Source organism: Triturus cristatus, chromosome 3_1, assembly GCF_964204655.1.
Source record: "Triturus cristatus chromosome 3_1, aTriCri1.1, whole genome shotgun sequence".
NCBI classification, from domain to species: domain Eukaryota; kingdom Metazoa; phylum Chordata; class Amphibia; order Caudata; family Salamandridae; genus Triturus; species Triturus cristatus.
In genome coordinates this window covers 1,082,763,480-1,082,779,496 of record NC_140583.1, presented here as the reverse complement: position 1 = coordinate 1,082,779,496, position 16,017 = coordinate 1,082,763,480, and positions in this window count along the sequence as shown.

The following is a 16,017-nucleotide window of genomic DNA, read 5'->3' as shown; positions in this document are numbered from 1 at the left end:
TCCCTATTGGCTTTAATAAAAATCAGGAGGAGACAGTTTGCCCATGTGGTGATGGTTGCAAACAAACCCTACCACATTTTTTGTTCTCCTGCAGATTTTATGTAAGGTACACTAAACAATATCTCATCCCCTATTTTAAGGCAAATGGGTCGATTAATCGTAACTCTGCGTATGAAGAAATATTGCAACTGGGCAGCGAGGATATGATCTTTCGCGTTAGCTCTTTTTTACTAGCAGCTGTTAAATCCCGAGCCTCTATGCTCACCCTTTGAAAAATGTTATTAATATGTAAAAGTCTTTTTTGATCATGGCTAACTAAGACATGTTTATTTTTTGATCAAAGCTGGTTGTTATAAATTGTTTATCTGCACTACAAATATGTTTACGTGTCCCCTATTTCTGCATAGCAACGTTGAGGACACTCTTATAGTTTACCTAAGATATATTACTGTCCATTTGCAATTTATTAATATCAGCATATGCAGGGCCTGTATAGTACCCAACGCCTAATTTGTTATTTACACAGTCGGATGTTTACAAATTGCCTATTTTGCACAGTGCTCTAAAGTTTACATTCTGGGTCTTTGCACAGTAATATTGTTGGTCCTCGTATGAACCATGGTCAACCCACTCCCATTTTTAAATTGTATCTTTTTAGTTATGCATAGGTTTTATGGTATCTATCTTATAAAATTTTTTACATGTTCTTATTTTTAACCATTTTCTGCTTGAGTGAAGATTGTATGTTATATGTATATCAATAGTGTTGTACTTTTATGGATCATCATTGTATCCGAATAAAGATAAATTGATTGATTGATTGATAACGCCCCTGAAACCTATGGTTTTTTCAGTGAATTTCTATGGTTTTTTTAAATGCTAATTCCTAACTATAACGTGCCTGAAACCTATGGTTTTTTCAATGAATTTCAAAGGTTTTTTAAATGCTAATTCCTAACTATAACATACCTGAAACCTATGGTTTTTTAAGTAAATTTGAAAGGTTTTTTAAATGTTAATTCCTATCTATAACTTATCTCTAACCTATGTTTTTTTACTGAATTTCATAGAATTTCTAAATCTTTATTTCTCAGTGTATCAATTGCTTTATTTATGTTTTGTATACTGTTTTTCATAATTTTTTAAAGTTTTTTTTTACATATTTTTAAAAAAAATATTACGTATTTAATTAATTTTAAAAAAAAACATTTGTAAAAAATGTTTAACTATATCTTTTTTATATATATTTTTTAAACTATATTGTTAATATTTTGTTATTTTTTTTTCAATTTATTTTTGGAGTTGCGCACCCAATGCGTACCTTTCTCGATCCCTGCGCAGAACCTAGTAGCCATTTTACGATTGTTGTGTAGGATCCGCGTAGGGTGTGCGTTGGGTACGTATTTTCCTGCGCAATTGCTATGCGACCGGTACGCGACTCCAGGAGCATAAGCGTCACATACTTAATACGTTACTCGATGCTTGAGCGCTTCCGCGAAATATTTTAAATGTCAAAAAACATATACATATGTATTTCATATAAATATTAAGGCAAGACATAATCTAAGCTACTCATAAAATTAATTTATCTTTACTTTTAATCAACCTATATTATTTTTAAATGCAATTTCGCGAATTCGCGCTCGGTGCATGCTGCCTATGCGCAGGGTGCGCGGATCCCAAGTGACCTGAAAAAAGAGATTTGATTGGTTCATTAGACTTCCTATTCTAACTATTGAAAGACCCCACCCATTTCAATCATTCTTCTTAGACCTTCTTTGGAGGAGCATCTCTGTGCTTAGAAGAACTTTTTTTGGCTAAGTTGACACTTAGTTCAAACAATGGCTTCAACGCAGCAGGCATCACCAGCATCTCAACATTCATCAGAAGATGAATTTTTGGCTGAACCACCACGCCCAGAAAGATATTCATCTGTTGTCTGGAAATTTTTTACTTTCCCAGAGGGACAAAGGAAGACAAATGCCACCAAAGTGACATGCAAAATATGTCAGAGAGTGCTGTCCCGTGGAGATCCGGCAAAGAAGTACTCATATGGCACAGCCAGCATGAAGAAACATCTTAAAACTATACATCCAGTAAACCTGGCACGTGAAGAGTGCCAAAGAATGAGAGTTCTTCCAGCACCTTCACAAGCATCACAACCAAGTACTTCTCGCATGGATCCATCTGAACAACACCTGGATATACGTCCTCAGTTTGCAACACTCAAAGTGCACTGCTTGAAGTGTAATGCAATCCTATGCTACGGAGAACAATCTATTGATTTAATTTGCAGGTTGCAAGAGAACCATCATTGTTTGATTTTTTTTTTTCCTGAAGTTCATTGTTTTGTTCCTCCAGTTCTGTTTTTTCCATTTTTCAAGAAAAACCAAAAAAAATTAAAAATTGTTCAGAAAATCAAAAGAAAAAAGAAGAAAAATAAAAGTTCTTGTCAGAACTAACTTTTCTGGTTTAAAAAAAGAGCTATATTTGAAACTTTTTAAACGAGCCATTCCATATTACAGGATACAGTCAATCTATAACTATATACATAGGTAGTTTATTGTAAAATAAATATAGACAAAATAAAATAATAGATACATAACTTAGCATTTAAAAAACCGTACAAATTCACTTAAAGAACCATAGGTTTCACACACGTTATAGTTAGGAATTAGCATTTAAAAAACCTTGCAAATTCACTTAAAAAACCATAGGTTTCAGACATGTTATAGTTAGCTGGACATTTCACTCGTAAAAAACCATTGAAATTCCCCCGTTATAGTTAGTTCAGATAACTATAACTCGCGCGACCGCCACTCTATCACAAGGATGATGTCATCAGTGATGTCATGAGTGATGCCACTAACCATGTCATGAGTGATGTAATATGTGACGTCATGAGCAGTGGATTGCGGGCGTGCGAGTTATAGTTATCTGAACTAACTATAACGGGTGAATTTCAATGGTTTTTTACGAGTGAAATGTCCAGCTAACTATAACATGTGTGAAACCTATGGTTTTTTAAGTGAATATATATATATATATACACACATTGCACGTTGGCCCCAACTCTACTGGCTGCTGCTTCGGCGGTTTTTGTGACAATTTTCAAGGTATTGAAAAGCTGGGGCACACCTCAGCGCCACGGAAGGAGAATGGCGGTTGTGAAGTGATTTCACCTCGCACTGGGCGGGATGCATGGCCATAATTGCCACCGCCGGATGGATTCCAAGGCATGGAGGTTGATGTGGTTCAGGGACCCAGGGGAGTGCTTGATAGACATCGCAGCAGGACATTGGCTTCGGAAGCACCTCTGTTTGTTCAGCATGCAGCACGACCATTTTGGCATCACAATACCCCCCTGCATCACTTACCTGAAAGCCAACAGCATTCTGGGACCAGTAGTTCACTCTAATCCTGTGATCTACTATTCGTGAGCAGATTCACCTGGTTGGGGGTGGAGCCAATGCTGTCCTATAACAACGGAGCTGGGCATATTTAAATTGGGACTGCGAAACCTCCTGAACACTGCTTGGGCACTGAGGAAGGCCGTCAGGCCGAAATGCATTTGCCGTAAATAAAGTGATTCCCTGGATTTCCCCTGGTTGGCCTCTGCTCTTTTCGTGAGGAGGGAGTTTATGGTGATATACACACATATACACATATATATATATATACATACACAGATATATATATATATATATATGCACACACACATATATATATTCACTGAAAAAACCATAGGTTTCACACACGTTATAGTTAGGAATTATCATTTACAAAACCTTGCAAATTCACTTAAAAAACCATAGGTTTCACACATGTTATAGTTAGCTGTACATTTCACTCGTAAAAAAACAATGAAATTCCACGTTATAGTTAGATCAGGTAACTATAACTTGCGCGCCCACAATAAACTGCTGATGACGTCACATAGTACATCACTCATGACATGGTCAGTGACATCACTCATGATGTCAATGATGACATCTGAAATTACACATTGTGGATTGCGGTCGCGCAAGTTATAGTTACCTGATCTAACTATAACGTGGAATTTCATTGGTTTTTTACGAGTGAAATGTACAGCTAACTATAACATTTGTGAAACCTATGGTTTTTTAAGTGAATTTGCAAGGTTTTGTAAATGATAATTCCTAACTATAACGTGTGTGAAACCTATGGTTTTTTCAGTGAATTTGTACGGTTTTTTAAATGCTAAGTTATGTATTTATTTTTTATTTTTTATTCTGGTTTTTCACTATGCGCACACCCTGCGCGCACGGTGCGCTTTGCGCACCGTGCGCGCGCTGTGGGCGCACGGTCTGCTTCGCGCACCGAGCGCCCACGTTGCGCAGTCCATGCCGTGCGCGCCTCGCCTTTTTTTACGCAGTAACATTTGTTTTTTTCTCCCTTGTGGGTCCTTTAATTTATTTAATAAATGTGAGTGTTACTTCTTTATTTTTTTTTTATTTTTTTTTGCCGTACGCGTACCCCGCGATTTTTTAAAAAAATTATTAAATTTATTTTTCGTACTTTTGGGTCCTTCTTGGACCCCCTGACAAACACTAGGGGGTCTGCAACTCTCTTCGTTGCCCCCGTTTCACGTTCCCCACCTTTGTTTCTCAGTGCGAGAGACAGAAAATGGCGGCCGACACTTCCTGATTTCCACCGATTCGAATGTTTACAGTCATGTAACCACCAATCAGAATTGAGCTCGCGCACGGCACTGTACGCGTACGGTAAGCTTACGGTAAGCACACGGAGCGCGCTTACAGATATATATATTGATTTAAATGCTATTTTCTCAGGACCTACTGAACAGATTTACACCAGACCTACAAAAGGCACATCCTTGACCTGAGGACTACCTCTCTGCCAAATTTCAAATAATTCTGTTCAGCCGTTCGGGCTGTAGCTGTGTCTAAAGGTCCTATGGAAAAATGCATGGGGAAAATGCGTTTTGGGACCCCCCTTTTTTCTCAGCCCCCGCTTGACGAATCCCCCCGAGACTTTCAGGGTAGGAGTGGAGCGTAGCGCCCCATTAGTTTTGAAAATTTCGCGAGGATTCGTCGACCGGCGCCAAAGTTATTGCAAATAGAATGTTGTGGATTTCCTATGGAAACACGGTCCTAACTATAACTATCTACTGGCGACCGCCAGTAGATAATATATATATATACACACACATATATATATATATATATTCACTGAAAAAACCAGAGGTTTCACACAAGTTATAGTTAGCTGGACATTTCACTCGTACAAAACCATTGAAACTTCCCCGTAATAGTTAGTTCAGCTAACTATAACTCGCGCGCCCGCAATCCACTGCTGATGACGTCACATATTACATCACTCATGACATGGTCAGTGACATCACTGATGACATCTCAAATGACATCACTGATGACATCACTGATGACGTCATCCATTGAGTATGTTTTTCAACAATTTTAATATGTTTAATATATATAGGGAAAGGCCTGTTGAAGAATGAGTGGTTGTACAAGTTTGTAAATGGATGATTTTTTGTGGTGCCTAACATGATTCTATAAGTGAATCATTAAATGTATCTGACTGCAGACTAGTTACTACACTGTATAAATGTCTGTATGCGTCTGTATGTTGGTGTATAAGTGGCTGCATGGTTTTGTGAAAAGCTATATGAGTGTTTATATAAGTTATTGATTGCTTGTCTCAGTATCTGTATGGGTTCCTAAGTGTTTGTGTGGGTAGTGTGTGTGTGACTCTATGCATAGATGTGTGAGTGGGTGATTCTATGGGTGCATTGTTATAAGAGTGCATCTGTGATGGACTGTATGGTTGAGTGAGTGTATGTATGGGTGTGTTAGGGATTGAATGTATATCTCAGTGGTACATTTGTGACTAACTACATATGTAAAAGGCAGTATATATGCGTGTAAATGTATGTAAGTGGGTAAATGTGAGAGTGTGTGATTGTGAAAGTGACTGTATGGATGAGTGTGTGCTTATATCAATGTTTCTATAAGTTTGTAAGAATGTAATACTATTTTTATGAGTAAGTGAACTTGAGTGTGTATAACCGCATAGGTGAGTAAATGGGAGTGTGATTATTTGCATGACTGACTAGGTGTGTCAGTACCTGAATGGATGATTGTTAGTGTGTGAGTGTCTACATAGGAGTATAAATGTATATGATATTTTTGTATGAAGAGACTGTAAGTATGAGAGACTGTACAGGTGAGTGAGTTGAGGTGTATGAAGACCTAAGAATTAATAAGTGTGTATGTAGTATTGCAGTATGTATGGTTTTGAGATTGGAACTCTTAATTTTTTAGTCGGTGTTTCAATGGTTATATTAGGGTGTGAGAAGATCTGGTAATTTATCACATGGAAGACGTCATCAGTGATGTCATCAGTGATGTCATTTGAGATGTCATCAGTGATGTCATGAGTGATGTCACTGACCATGTCATGAGTGATGTAATATGCGACGTCATCAGCAGTGGATTGCGGGCGTGCGAGTTATAGTTAGCTGAACTAACTATAACGCGGGAATTTCAATGTTTTTTTACGAGTGAAATGTCCAGCTAACTATAACATGTGTGAAACCTATGGTTTTTTCATTGAATTTGCAAGGTTTTTTAAATGCTAATTCCTAACTATAACGTGTGTGAAACCCATGGTTTTTTAAGTGAATTTGTACGGTTTTTTAAATGCTAAGTGTATCCTGCAATATAGAAAGGTTCACCTTTTTGAAATAAATGGTTAGATATAGTTCAATAACATAGTTAATATCTTCTACAAACGTTTTTTTTTTGGGGGGATTTTTTTCCCTGCGCGTACGGTAGGCTTACCGTACGCGTATGGTACTGTATGTTCTGTACGCGTACGGTACTTTATGTGCCGTGCGCGTACGTAATATTTATGTTCCGTTTTCGCATGCATACGCGAATTACGTACGCGTTCGTACTTCCTGTGCGACGCGTAAGCGCTTCCTCCCCACGCGCACCAGCGCGCCCACATTATGCGGGAACGCCGTACGTGTGTGCCTCTAATGCGCATGCCTCTAATGCGCATGCGCGTATCTTACGTACGCGCATGCGTACTTTTACTGTACACGTACGGGACGCTTCCGGAGCGCATATGGTAGGTCATGTGATCCAGAAACAACACTTTTCATTGGTTTAAACTTGTTTCATTTCCAGAAACTTCCAACACCACACCCATTCCCCTCATTACTGCTTGTAATTCCTTAGGAGAAGGAGCTGAATTGTCTTTGGAATACAATGGCAGAGCAGCAGTCCTCTTCTGAGAGTGAGCAGGGCAGCAGCATCATTAGACAGAGAAGGAGGAAACAGAAGAATTCTTTTATTTGGGAGTATTTCACATTTCCTGAGGGTCAGAAAAAGGTAAATGCTCCATTAGTCACCTGCTCACTTTGTGAGCGTGTCTTATCTAGAGGTAATCCAAGGAAGAAGTATTCCTTTGGTAATCACACTATGTTGAGACACCTTAGGGATGTTCATCCAAGGACTTTTGCTCGACATACTGAAGCAAACCCTTCAGTAAGTCACCCGAGCACATCCGCAGAAGCTCAGCCGAGTACATCTTCGGCAGCTCAGCCGAGCACTTCCTCTGCTCCTCTGGACATCTACCCTCGGTTTCAGAGAGTACATATATGGTGCAACACTTGTTACTCTCTTATTGCTATGGGGGAATCTAGTATTCCTCTAATAGACAATAAGATTGAGCAGCACAAGTGCGGTCCCTTTTAATATTCCCATTCTTTCTTTCCTCTGTCCCTGTATTAACACAAGGGCTCTTTTAAGAGCCACCCTACCTCACAATTTTTTTTACATTTATTTTATCATTGTTTTTAAAAAAAATTTTTACTGTACGCGTACGGTACGCGTACGTTTAAAAAAAAAAAAAAAATATATATATATATTTTTTTCACCCTTCAATGTACTTGAGGGACCACAAGGGAAATAACAAAAGCAGAGTGAGGAGAAGTGCAAACAAGGGACTACGAAAGTAAATGTGTGATAAATACAGATCTTTCAAACTTACCTGACCAACTTAATTATCAATAAATGGGTTTTTTTAATTGCTAGAAAAATAGGATTATTTTTCCTAAAATTTCTTTTTCAATCTGTAACAAAAGAAAAAAAGTATTAATATTTAAACATACATTTTAGAATACAGTCCACATATTTTCATATTTAACAAAGACATGTTTTGCCCTTTTTTTGCTGTTTTCAGAATATATTGAATTTCACTGCAAATTGTGAAACCAATTGCATTCATCACTTAACAGCGGGCAAAAAAATTAACAATCTGAAAGATTGTTTGAAAAAGCCCTGAATCTCTTCTCAGTAAAACATACCTTGATAGAAATATAATATATACAATAAAAATATCATCTAACAATAAAAACTATTTGCAATAAATAACGTCTGTAAATCTTGTTGCTTAAGCTTATACACCCAAATAACATCTGTCAAAGAAGTCCACAAGAGAAATTTTTACCTTTCCATGAGGCCAAATGGTAATTTTTAAATTGTTTTTGGATGAACTATCCAAAGGTAATCCAATAAAATCGCAAAAAATGATTTTTTCAGAAGTTGCAATTTGTACCTAAAATTTTGGTTTTAGAAAAAATAAATAGGAATTTGGTAATTCTGCAGGCAAACGTTGCTTGAAAATCAATTTAGAATCATTACACAGTGTCCAGCCTTTTTCACATTGAAGATAAACTGTGTAATGACCAGAAGTTATCAAAGGTCCATCATGGAAAATTATTGCAACTGCAACAAAAGTTTTTCCTGAAATTGATAATTGTTTTCCTACAAACTTCTTTACAGAAGTGTCCAATTTTGTTCCATCAGCTCTACAACGTTGCATCATTAAAATTACATACTGTCCATATTTCTTTAGAAATAACGTTGAAAACATGTCTGATTTACATTTAGCATACCCGAGGCATGAGACGCAGTTAACGATATAAAGATTATGTTTCTCACGAGTGAAAATCGAAGGAAATAAAACAACGAATTAAAAAAAAAATTTGGGTTCACATGGATTAATTATTTCTTAAAACGCCATTGAAGCAAAAAAGCTAACAAACGTGGAAGTCACAAGCTGTGCGCCGGGTTAAGGAGTGAAGCTTCGCTCCATCTTGGGTATTATGATTTACATTTAGAACATTCCATGCTGTGATTGGCATCTTTAACTAATTTACTAAAAGTGACTGATTGACTCTCTGGTAATGTTAAATATATGAACCTTTCTGAATCAACATTAGAGCTGCATGTGTAGAAACAGTTTTCACAACTATGTTCCCATTTATAAGAGACACCAAACAAATTTTCTATTTCTACCCTTTCTTCTTCCAGTACCATAAGAATATACATCAAGAATTCCTGTGCATCTTGCTGGACATTTTGAGTAAACTGTGTACTTCCTGAACATACATCTAAAAGTTTTCTAACATCAGAAGCACTTTCTATTTTAGTTTTATCATTACTCAGCTTCTCAAAAAGAAAACTCAGCAGAGAACAGAATCTTTTTTCATGATTTAGTATTATCTGCTCTTGCAAACTTTCAAGATAAAATACAACATTCAGCACTACATTAGCGTAGCAGTTGACACCAGAGCTATTTTCAAAATGACAACCAACAACCTCTTCAGCATTGTCCTTTTTCTTTTTGCTTGCAATCACATCACTCTCCTTTTGTTTTCTCTTCTGTACATCCTCATTACAGATATTCTCAATTCTCCTTTTCCGACAAACAACATGTTTTTCAAACACAGGAACTGACCTAAATGAGGAGCATAGCTTCTTCTTAATCTATTATATTCCTTTACACAATTTGCATCAGCACTAACTTTTGAGTCATCAAAGTCTATCATGAATAGTCCAGATAATGTTTTCACTCGTGACAAAGCAACATATGCCATACCTTCTTTGAACACAGTTGAACCAATGTTTACAAAAGCACTATCTACAGTTAATCCTTGACATTTGTGAATAGTTACAGCATACGCTAGAAAAAATGGAAACTGCTTCCTACGTACATATAAGTCTTTCACAAGCAAGAAACGAACTGAACAACGACAAATGTCTTTAACCTCTTCAATCTGATCAAATTTTATTTTTAAAAATTCAATTCCTTCTTTTTTCTGGTATTTCACAAAACCCACAACTTTACCCATAGCTCCATTCACTAAACCTTTTTCTACATCCAAATTTCTTCTTAAAAATACTCGGCAGTTCATACAATCATAAAGATTTTTTTCTGATCCAGCTGTTTTCGAAATGTTCTTCTCTAGAGCATCCAATTTATGTTTCAGTTTGCCTGTTAATGTAATAGTAATTCCTTCATGCTGAATTTTGTCCACTGCTTCCATTTTCTTAATCTCTTTCTTTTCCAATTTCAAAAGTTCTTCATTGAATATAGAGCATTCATGTAGTGTTGGCATTAAGCAGATTACAGTATTTTTTTCTGCAATTTTCTTGTATATTTTCTCTGCAACTATTTCTTCATTTGGAAATAAATTATGTAGCATCCGACTCTGTAATGTTTCTCTGCCAACTTCTGTAAGTAGTCCAATTCTGATATCTTTCAGAATACTTGCATAATCTTCATCATTTGCTTGCCTCATATTGGTAGTGAGTTCTTTGTACTCAAAGAATGACCAAATATTTGCATTACCAATACTTCCTAATGACTTCTTTGCATCTTCATGTGTCACAGTATTAAACACTGTTTGTCCTTTAACTGGAGTGAGCTGCAGAAGATCCCCAAAAACTATAACATGTTTTCCTCCAAATAACACGTCATAGTCTCTCTTTAGAATTTGCTGCATTCTTAAATGCACAAAGGCAAGCATTAAGTTTGATACCATGCTTACCTCATCAATAATGAGAAGTTGCATTTTCTTCAACACTCTTGAAACTTCGAAGCATGCTTCTCCTGTTAACTTGTGATATTCTATTTTGTTCTCATGCTCCACTGGTAACATTAGCAAGCGATGTAAGGTAATTCCTTTTATGTTATATGCTGCTAACCCAGTTGGAGCAGTTACAACACAAGACAAAGTTGAATCTGTTTTTTGCTGTAGGTAGCTTCGGATGACTTTAATTAAGAAACTTTTTCCAGTTCCTGCTTGTCCACTCACATACATCCTGATTGGTTCAAATGATGCACATGAGCACTCTTTCTTTTCATGTAGTAATCCATGATCAATTTTTTTTGTGACTTCTTCATAAATTTGTTTTTGTTCTTCATTCAGTTGCTGTTCCAAATATGTTAAGTCTACTAAATCTTCCTGAGCTTGATTCATAGCTGTTTCCACTTCAGCCATTGCTATTGTAGCTTCATTTTCTACGATGGGTTGTCCTAGGGAATCTTGACTGAGTGTTCCAGAACTTTGGCTGTCTTGAGAACTGTCTCTAGCTACTTCAGCTGCAATTGTCGCTTCCTGTTCAATTTCTTCATTTAACATTTGCACATAATTTGTGAAAGTACTGCATTCAATCGTATCTTTACATGCATTAAAAGAATCTTCATAGCTGTGAAAATCTCCAAGTAATTCATCCTCTGAACACCATAGTTTAAACAGCTGTAAAAGTGCTAAGTAGTAAAATTCCTTTTTGTCAGAATTGTCGCAACTCAGCTTCCTGTGATTAATCAAGCTTCCTTTTGTTTGCTTCACCAAACATCCTTCCTCACCAATGACTTTATATTTTCCATTGTTGATGTCTTCTGTGGCTTTCCGTGTATAAATGTAGTTCTGCAGCACTTCATAGAGACACATGTTATCAAGATGATGACTTCTTTTTGGGTAATATGTGTCCAACATGTTTGATTTCAAAATATCTGTACTTTCCAGGTCATTCTCTGCCAAATATTCAATTTCTCCAACAGATTTCAGTACCCGATTTCGCATTCCTGCAAGGCCTAAACTTACCCAAATTATTCTTCTGGATTTGGAGTACAGACTTGCAGATGATAACCTATCTGAGCATTCGTAGGATCCAATTTCTCGATGCGATAACATCTTTAAACTGAAACTGTATAGCTTTTTACTGACAGTCTTCTCGTGAGAAATCTCTTCCCACATTTCCTTCAATTCCGTTTTCTCAGATTCAGTGATGTAAGATGTGATATACCGAGCAACAGCAATAGAATTGTCAGCTACATACTGAATATCCATGTTAGCATTCCACATAGATAAAATAACTGGGTTGTAGTCATTTATATATTTTGACTCTTCTTTTCTTCTTAGGTTGTAGGTATTTTTAGGCGATTTTCTTGTAATAGTATGTCGCACAGCTGACATAAAACTGTTGACTCTTCCTTTTGAAAGAACAGGTCGTGGAAATCCAAATCGACATTTTGTGTAGAATTTATCTTTACTCTTGTACTTTCTTCGACAGTATTTTCCACACCGATGACTTTGGAAACGTAAAACTTGCTCTTTTAAGTTTTTCTCTTCTGTGCTTTTAGGTATAGCACATGTTGCATATCCTTCGATGAAACTTAAAACTGCATCATCAGAATCTGTTCCAAATTTTGGGGCATCCTTGATCCACAACAGCATATGAATATGAGGAGCACCTCTTGCTTGGTACTCTTTTCTCCAAAAGAAATCCACAACTTCTCCAAGAGGTGTTTTTTTTTAATTGCAGATGAAGGACATCATAGCCTCAAATCTATGATTGAAATATCTGCAAACATTAACCGGATCCAATGAGCACAATTCTCCTGCTGTCTTGTATTGGATGTTTTCAATATTTGAATTTGCCTCTCGAAGAAAATCCAGAAGATCATCCCAAGCGTACTCAGCACAGCTTAGGGTGAGGAACCATGTAGGAGTTCCTAAATTCCGTAACATACACTTTAATTCTCCATGGCGTCGGTACCAATATTCATTTGTCCCACGCTGACAAGCCATCAGATTAATCAATTGAGATTCCAAATGATCATCTCGCTGTTGCACTTTGTTCATAAAATCCTTTGCAGATACATTACGTAGATGTACTCCACTCTTCAAAATGTGATTTACTGCATATGATAGTGCTGACAAGTCACTTTCAAATAAAAGATGGAACAAATAAGGAATACTTTGACAAAATCTTGGATCTTCTGCATATAATCTTGTAGTCCGATACTCAGAAGCAGGAATCTGTACTGGACGTTCATCATATCGTCCACCTTTTCCTGTAGGAAACAGCTGTGGAAAACAACGAGCTTCCAAGCTCTCCTCCCATACACTCACGGGAGTTGCTTGTGCTTTTTTCATCTGAAACAGATCAATAGTGTTTGCCATAACTTCTTTTGAATGAAGAGGAAGTATGCTGAAATGTTCATAAATTTCTTCTTCTTTCGACTTATCCACTTTTTCAATTTGCCCAGCTGGTATTCCTGAGTCTGGTAGTAAAACTTCTTCATCTTCATCCATATAAATTGTTTCATACCATTTATTATTTTTTTTCAAATTTATATTTGCTCTTTGTACTTTTCGTACATCTACCAGCTCCTGCCAAATTTTCTTGTTCTTTGTTGGTACTCCATTAACCAAAATTACTAATGGTTCAGTTTCCAATCTATCTGCATCAATAGTTTCCATATTTTTTTTCAAATCCAATGACAAATAGACAACTCTTCCTTTTAAACCTCTTTGTAAATCCGAAGGAGGTAATTTGCCTGTTTTGGGCTCCATACAAACTATAGTCTGAAAAGGATGGACACATTGAATGAGTATAGACTCATACGTATTTAAATCACTAAGTTCTGCAGGAATTTCAACCAATTCTAAATTATTATGTACAGCTCTAGCTGGCATTTTATTTTCTTCTAACTTATTATAACAGTATTTACAAATACGGTGATCTTCACCCAAATCAATACAAATTTCCAGAAACAAATATGTAGCAAAATTCTTCCACTCAAAATTATTTTCTTTTTCACTTTTTTTATAGAGATCAACATTCCTTGTTTGACTTTTATAATGGTTTCTTCGGCAACAAATACAAGTAATATTTGGCCTTTCATTAGAGATGATAGTAAATTTTGTCATTTGATCTTCAAAATGTTTACTGATAGTAGGTTCTACATTCTCTTCCACATTTTCTTCAATTACTGTGTCATTATCTGCACTTTCTTGTTCCGGACCAAAGTAACAAAACTGAATTTCATCAGTAACCTTCTCTACATCTGATACAGATCCACGGAACAGAGCCCTATTCAACTCATTTAACTTTAGTGCTGGACTTTTAGCAAAATACAATCTTCTCACAAACTTTCTCATTTCAGTATGATGAACTGCCAGCATCCTAAAATGGTGAAAAACACTTTGGCAAACTTTCCTAGAAAGACAAGCCAGAGAATGTCCATGCAAACCAGTATTTTCTCACTCTGCATGGATCTAGTCTTTGAAGCACCTTAATCTTCTGTTTAACACTCTTTTTACTATATTCTCTTAGAAAGTCACGTAATTTATCAATAGATTCCTGGCGCACAGTGCAAATACTACTACAATTCCAAGTGTACACTGGGGCTTTAGGACGTCTCGCCCATAACCTCATCAGCTAACACTTGTTCCTCATCTCTCGGAACCATTTTCTCCTTTTCCATTATACAACCATCTTTCACTTCATAAGCACGACCTCTGGTGTCAACTGCATGCAGCAAACTATTACTTTGAAGATAACTCTCTTCATTAAAAAATGGTTCAGTACTTGAACTATGCATCCATTCTCCTAAAAACACTTTACAAAAGTTATTTCTTTTCACTACTCTTTTCGTTTTGCTTTGTGACTTCATTACATTGACCATTTTATCTAATGTACAGATCCTGTTCAAAATTAAAATGAATAGTTTTCGTTGTAAATCGAAAGCCTTAGCTACAATTGATTCAATATCTTTTTTTCGCTTATAAAATTTCGCTTTCTTCTTATATTTTTTCACATCCTTTAGCAAATTGGACATCTCTCTTCTCTGAAACATTTTTCTATGAATGTCTTTAAATGCTGTTTTTCTTTTTAAGTCAATCTTTATTGCTTCTAATTGTACATTAGCATTTTGAAATTTCTCACTTTTATCCTGTTGCTTTCTACTTGAAACTCTATTTGCAGTGGGGACATTTTTCAAATTTGTTCTTTTTTTGAAGATATTTTAAAAAAAATCCTTGGTTTGCTTACCAGAAGACTTTTTCTTTTTTCCAACATGAGGATCTTCAACTAATTTGGGTCCTCCAGTTGTCTTCAAATATAAATGTTTTTTCTGTTCTTTTCTCTTCCTTGATTTTATAGGCATTTTTAACTTATTTCACTATTGTTCAGCAATACCTGAAAGAAACTAAAAAAAAAATACCTTTATGTAATTTAAGTGTATTACTACATTTTTTTTGTGCTTTTCAAATCTTATAAAACTATCTACCACTTTCCTACAAGTGAAAAACACAATGAAACCATCACGAATTAAAGCTTCCCCTTTCCTACGAATCTAATTCTAAGAGAACCAGAATACCACAAATTAAAACTCAGACAACAATTCCTGTGTGCGCACAGACTCATGTTGTGATTCTAGGCAAAACTGAAATTTGATTTGCAATTTGAAAGCACACTTACTATTGTGGTAGAGCAAGTGATAATTACTCTAACAGTCTGACACATTTTCATTATTTCTTTCAGAAACAGAAAACAGCACTTGCCCAAACTGCTATTTGAGACCATAAACATGTGCAATCTGAATGACATACTACACTCTAGCAAAGGAAATGAGCCTTGGTGAGGTTCAATGTATTAGCGTTACTCACTGCTATCTGAAACACCACACAGCACTGAATAGTAAGCTTGACTGTACATGAGAAACAGCTAGCTCTCTGCTAAGAGTGTGCTTCTGGAGACTGTCTACTGTCAGGTGCAAAAGAGATCTGCATGGGCGCTTGCATAACTGCATAAACATTGGAGACATATATGTAACACTACATGTGTGTTAAGAGTTAATTGGACTTTT